We start from the raw sequence: 7,491 nt of genomic DNA, 5'->3' as shown, positions 1-7,491 counted from the left end.
GCAAACATGTGAAAAATAAAGAAGGCAATTTGTAATATGGTTCAATACGCCATGAAAGTCTAAGAACAAGATGTTGAACACCATTTCAAGAGAGGAAAGATATCAAGTCATCAATCTTAGAACAACCTCTCGAACTAGAAATGTCGAGGGTACACTTTGTAATTGGTCCTCTATGAAGTATCAAAATGCGGGAGATAATCTCGTCAAATTTACTTGTGAAAATGTTGGTTTATGTTTAGTCAACAATGGCATGCCAATTGGAAGAGTTGGTGGAAAGAGTTGGTGTGGATGCTAGGAGGAAGCTTCCTCCTTTGATGTCACCCATGACATCAAGAGGAGGTAGTTTGATGTCACCAATGACATCAAGAGGAGGTCTTTACCTCTATAAATAGATGCACTCCTTCACTTGTAGAAATCATCCCAAAATAATACAATACATTGTAGTGAGTAGAGAGTTAAGAGAGAAATTCTCTTAAGTGTAATTGGGAAATCTCCCCTTCCTTTGTTAATATTAAAAGGGCAATTGTTCTCTGGTGGACGTAGGATTATTTTGATCCGAACCACGTTAAATCTTGTGTTCTTTCTTTTACGTTTCCGCTAACAATTGGTATCAGAGCGACAGGATTCTTTAACGATCCAAGGAGAAAGAACAAGCAAATATGAGTTCCATGAAGTTTGAAATTGATAGATTCAATGGACGCAACAACTTCAATATCTGGAAGATCCAGATGATGGCGTTACTGCGGAGGGAAGGTTCAATCCATGCTATTGACGGAAAGTATCCTACGGATATATCAGCTCCCGACAAGGAGAAGATTGAAGGGGATGCATTGAGTGCAATCCAACTATCCCTTGCACCTAACGTGCTTTGTGAAGTGAGTACGGGTACCGAAGAGACGGCCAAACAGTTGTGGGAAAAGCTAGAAGGGCTATACCAAGACCGATCAGTGACAACAAGAATGTTGTTACAACGGCGTCTTCACACATTTAAGATGGGGTCAGGTACTTCGTTACAAGATCATTTAGATGCGTTTAATAAACTTGTCATGGACTTACAGATTGCAGGAATTAAAAGGGAGGAGGAGACGCTTGCATGTGCTTTGCTATTTTCATTGACTTCAGGATATCGTGATATTGAGAATTCAATGATGTATAGCAAGGAGCCTATCAAGCTTGAGCAAGTGCGGCAGGCACTTAACTCTAGTGATGTGCGGAGGCACATTGAAGGAGATAGAGATGACCAGGCAAGTGGCCTCTTTGTAAGAGGCCGGACTAGCCAACAGGGAAAGACCAAATCAAAGCACAGATCAAAGTCTCGTGTGAACAAGAAGAATACAGAGTGTTGGGGTTGTGGCAAGAAGGGGCACTTTGAACGAGATTGCCCAATGTCAAAGTCCAAGGAAAAGGCGAGTGCATCTACAGTTGAACAGGTACATAATTTTGATAATGATTATGTACTAACAACATCGTGTAATAATAATAGTAGTTATGAAAACAAATGGGTGTTAGACTCTGCTTGTACTCTGCATATGACGTTCCGAAAAGACTGGTTTAGCAGCTACGAGAAAAGTGGAGGAACCGTAGTAATGGGCAATAATGCAACTTGTGCAATAGTTGGCATTGGCTCAGTTCGGGTTCGCTGCCATGATGGAATCGTGAGGACTATTACACAAGTCCGTCATGTTCCTGATCTGAAGAAGAATTTGATCTCCTTGGGTACTCTGGATGAACAAGGCTACAGGTACATGAGCGAAGCAGGAACTATGAAGGTGACTAAAGGTTCTTTAGTCATGCTGAAAGGCAAGCTGGAGAACGGCCTTTACACATTGGCCGGAAGCACCATTGTTGGCTCTGCAAATGCATCTACAGTGCAGTTATCTAATGATGACAAGGCAAGACTATGGCACATGAGACTGGGTCATATGAGCGCACGTGGACTGGAGATGTTGAGCAATCGTAAACTTTTGGAAGGTGAGAAGATCAGCACGCTTGACTTCTGTGAGCACTGCGTTCTAGGGAAGCAGAAGAAGGTCAGCTTCAGCACTGGCAAACACAAGACAAGAGGAGTGCTAGACTACATCCATTCAGATTTATGGGGTCCTTCTAAACTTCCATCGAAGGGCGGAAAGAGGTATCTTCTCATTTTTATTGATGATTTCTCACGAAAGGTTTGGGTGTATTTTTTGAAGGCAAAAAGTGATGCTTTTGAAGCATTTAAAGAGTGGAAGATTTTGGTTGAAAATCAAATGGAGCGGAAAATCAAGTATCTTCGCACAAGACAATGGCTTGGAGTTTTGCAATGAAGAGTTTAATGAATTCTGCAAGGTTCATGGGATCTCAAGACATAGGACTGTCAGGCATACCCCACAGCAGAATGGAGTTGCCGAGAGAATGAACAGAACTCTTCTTGAAAAGGCTCGTTGTATGCTCCTACAAGCCAAAATGTCCAAAGTATTTTGGGCTGAAGCAGTTCACACTGCTGCTCATATTGTCAATCGATCTCCAGCATCGGCAATTGACTTTAAGACTCCGAATGAGGTATGGTCAGGTGAACCCTCTAACTATTCATACTTACGAGTATTTGGGTGTCCAGCTTATTATCACGTTAATGAAGGAAAGCTTGAACCAAGGGCTAAGAAGGCCATATTCGTAGGGTATGTGGATGGAGTAAAAGGGTACAAACTTTGGTGTTTGTCTTTACTCAAATTTATAGTTAGTAGAGATGTCACCTTCGATGAATCCTCTATACTTGATCCCCGTAAAGTTTCCGTGGAGTTTTCAGGAAACAAGAACAACGAGCAGGTGGAGCTTCCGGTGGAGCTTGCCAAGGAAAAGGATCAAGAGACTCAGGTTAAAGATGAGTCAGAAGATGTAGGCGTTGAAGAACTTGCTGTCAATGAACCATACACAATTGCGAAGGGGAGGGAGAAGAGGCAGACACGAGAACCGGAACGCCTTATAAATCAAGCAAACTTGATTGCATATGCGTTCGTAGCTGCACAAGAAGAGATTAAAGATCTGGAGCCCTCCTCGTATATTGAAGCAACTTCTTGCAAGGATGCCGCACAATGGCGGTTAGCCATGACTGAAGAGATGGAGTCTCTTCACAAGAATCAGACATGGGTCTTAGTGAAAAGACAAAAGGGGAAGAGGACAGTTGGATGCAAGTGGGTCTACCGAAAGAAAGAGGGAATTCCTGAAGTGGAAGATGCTAGGTTCAAGGCGAGATTGGTTGCAAAAGGTTTCAGCCAAAAGGAGGGAATTGACTACAATGAGATTTTCTCTCCGGTCGTGAAGCATAGCTCAATTCGCGTGCTACTAGCATTGGTTGCACAATTTGACTTGGAGCTTCAACAGCTTGATGTCAAAACTGCTTTCTTACACGGTGATCTAGAAGAGACAATCTATATGGATCAACCTGAAGGTTTCCTAGCTGAGGGAAAAGAAGATCACGTATGCCAACTAAAGAAGTCTTTGTATGGTTTGAAGCAATCCCCTAGACAGTGGTACAAGAGGTTTGATGCATTCATGACTACACATGAATTCTCAAGGAGTGCATTTGATAGTTGTGTGTATCACAAGAAGATGTCTGGTAACTCAATGATTTATTTACTGTTGTATGTTGATGATATGCTTATTGCTGCTAACAACATTACAGAGATAAATGCTTTGAAGAAACTATTGAGTAAGGAATTTGACATGAAGGATTTAGGAGCTGCAAAGAAAATCCTTGGTATGGAGATTTCAAGAGAAGACGATGTTGTACATCTTTCTCAGAAGAGGTATATTGAAAGGGTTCTCGAGAGATTCAATATGCAAACGTGCAAGCCTGTAAGTACACCATTAGCTCCTCATTTTAAACTTTCAGAGTCACAAATGCCTCAGTCCGAGGATGAGGTGGAGCATATGTCAAAGATTCCTTATGCCAGTGCAGTTGGTAGTATTATGTATGCTATGGTATGCACACGTCCAGATATTGCTCAATCTGTAAGTGTGGTAAGTAGATACATGTCCAACCCAGGAAAGAGGCATTGGGAAGCTGTCAAGTGGATATTGAGATATCTCAAAGGAGCTTCTGGTGTTGGTCTTACCTTTCGAAAAAGTGGTACAGGTATTTCAATTCTCGGTTATGTGGATTCTGACTATGCAGGAGATCTTGACAGAAGAAGGTCCACAACTGGATACATCTTTACCCTCGTTGGCAGTGCCGTCAGTTGGAAGTCGACTTTGCAGTCGATTGTCGCTTTGTCTACGACAGAAGCAGAATACATGGCAGCAGCGGAGGCGGTAAAGGAAGCTATCTGGTTGAAAAGTTTAGTAGCGGAATTGAGTTTGGTTCAGCTGGAATCAACTCTTAGATGTGATAGTCAGAGTGCTATTCATCTAATGAAAAATCAGAGATTTCATGAGCGCACTAAACACATTGATGTCAGATTTCATTTTATTCGAGATGTTATTGATGAGGGAACTATCAAGGTCGTGAAGGTTATCACAGACGATAATGCTGCAGACATGTTGACCAAGATAGTCCCGCTCGCTAAGTTTGCACACTGCAAGGACTTGGCGGGGGTGTGCATCAACTGATGCAACTCCGAAGAGAACAGTTGCTAGGTGGAGGTGGTATGTTCAACAATGGTTTGATTCTTCTTGTTTCTTACAACGGGGTTGCCCAGTAAGCTTAGAAGTTTTGGCCAGAGTTGTTCACACGCTCGAAACGCAAACCAAGGTGGAGATTGAAAATGTTGGTTTATGTTTAGTCAACAATGGCATGCCAATTGGAAGAGTTGGTGGAAAGAGTTGGTGTGGATGCTAGGAGGAAGCTTCCTCCTTTGATGTCACCCATGACATCAAGAGGAGGTAGTTTGATGTCACCAATGACATCAAGAGGAGGTCTTTACCTCTATAAATAGATGCACTCCTTCACTTGTAGAAATCATCCCAAAATAATACAATACATTGTAGTGAGTAGAGAGTTAAGAGAGAAATTCTCTTAAGTGTAATTGGGAAATCTCCCCTTCCTTTGTTAATATTAAAAGGGCAATTGTTCTCTGGTGGACGTAGGATTATTTTGATCCGAACCACGTTAAATCTTGTGTTCTTTCTTTTACGTTTGCGCTAACAACTTGTATGAAATATTATACCGTTTTTAGTTGTACAAAGAGTTTTATCAAGTGTCAATTCTGGAAGTCTGCACCACTTATACCTCCAATTCTTCGATAAGATGCTTGTCCTCCCAACATCCTTAAAAGGCAAACGCACAAGAATATCATCAATTATATTCTCCGGAAGGTTGCTCAGTACATCGGTAGGTTTCCCCTCAAGAGGTATCATATAACAATACTCGCCAATAAGAGCCTGCAGAAAATAGAGAAGAATACGAAGATTAGGAAGATCTTCAAACTAAGTGGACAGAATCGCAGATTACAATTGACAAATTAATATGTCATAACTGTAAGAAGAACAGAAAGGGTGTGCTCTCATTCAAATCATTCATAAATCTCCTCTTAATATAATAAAATTGTATTAGGACTATACAGGCTTTGATATCATTGTAAAGTAAAAATTCAAAAGAATAGAACCGAGAACCACATAGCCTTTAGCTTCTATTAACCTTATCAACAGACATTGATGCACAATAAAGAGAAGAACAAAAAGGTACAATATTTGGTCAAATTAACTTAGAAAATTAGGTATTTCACAGCTTAGGCTGTAATATATTTCACATCAAACTCCAGTAGCCTAAATAAGCTTAATAGCTTTTCTTGATAATTTGGAGGGAGCCTTGGAGCCAGCGGCGGAGCCACATTGAACCAAGCTCGAAAAAATTACACTATATTGCTAGATTAATTTTTTTATTCTATGTATATTTACTATAAGTTGACTCCCCTTAAATTTTTGATGTATCTAATTATTTATATTTTGATACCCCTTGTTGAAAATTCTGGCTCTGTCACTGTTTGGAGCAACGGTAAAGTTGTCTCCATATGATCTATAAGTCACGGGTTCGAGCCATGGAGCCATTGGCGCTTGCATTAGGGAGGCTGCCTACATCACATCCTCTTGGGATGGGACCCTACCCCGAACTATGCGATAAAGGCGGGATGCTTTGTGGACCGCGCTGCCCTTCCGTCCCACAATTTGCATAACCCTAAGCATAGCTGGCAAAAAATCATGCCGTATTCAACATAACTAATTGAATCAAACGAAGAAATAGAACGCTAATTTGCAATTACAGATCGCATGCACGTTGATCTTACTTTACAAGGAAGGAATCAGGCTTTCTCTTCTCTATAGTTGTGCTCAAGCCTTCAATAAGTATTTAGAGCTTTTTAACCCTAACTAATTGGCCTCTCACGTTCCTAATTGAAGAAGTCGGCATACCCTAAAACATAAACAAAAAAGGAAAATCTATATTATATTAAAAGGAGAGTAGTGAAGCATGAGGTTAAGCCAAGTGACAAGCTAAAAAAAAGCCACTTGGCAATTTTAAGACAACATTAAAAATTTAAATTATAAATGGAAACATAATTAATGGAAGTAGTAGTTCAATAAGAATTATTTTTTAATTATGATACAAATCTCTATTAGTAGTATAATTTAGTTAATATTTTTTTTTATAATTATGGTAGGGACGAATTTTAATTAATTGATCAAGCTTTGTAGTTGACCTTATTTTGGTACAATATACATTACTGTAGGTATCTTTAATTAAAATTTTATGTATAATTCAGTTATGGTAGGTATCCTTTTCTGAGAAAGAATCAATTAAATTTTCGTTTTGTATCTTACACATCAATTTTAAGTTAAAATAATAATTCTTTATTTAGTACAAACTTTATATCTAACCTTATTTGGGTGCAATATACATTACTATAGGTATCTTTAATTAAAATTTTGTGTATAATTCAGTTATGGTAGGTATCCTTTTTTGAGAAAAAATCAATTAAGTTTTTATTTTGTATCTTACACATTAATTTTAAGTTGAAATAATAATTTTTTATTAAGTACAAGCTTTGTATCTGACCTTATTTGTGAACAATATACATTACTATAGGTATCTTTAATTAAATTTGTGTATAATTCAGTTATGATAGGAAAAATATCTATAGTATATTAAAAGGAGAGTAGTGAAACATGAGGTTAAGCTAAGTGACAAGCTTAAAAAAAGCCACATGGCAATTTTAAGACAACATTAAAAATTTAAATTATAAATGGAAATATAATTAATGGAAATAGTAGTTCAATAAGAATTATTTTTTAATTATGATACAAATTTCTATTAGTAGTATAATTTAGTTAACATTTTTTTGTATAATTATGGTAGGGACGAATTTTAATTAATTGATCAAGCTTTGTAACTAACCTTATTTTGGTACAATATACATTACTGTAGGTATCTTTAATTAAAATTTTATGTATAATTTAGTTATGGTAGGTATCCTTTTCTGAGAAAGAATCAATTAAATTTTTGTTTTGTATCTTAAACATCAA

Source organism: Nicotiana sylvestris, chromosome 10, assembly GCF_000393655.2.
Source record: "Nicotiana sylvestris chromosome 10, ASM39365v2, whole genome shotgun sequence".
NCBI classification, from domain to species: domain Eukaryota; kingdom Viridiplantae; phylum Streptophyta; class Magnoliopsida; order Solanales; family Solanaceae; genus Nicotiana; species Nicotiana sylvestris.
Note: the sequence above shows the minus strand (reverse complement) of the source record.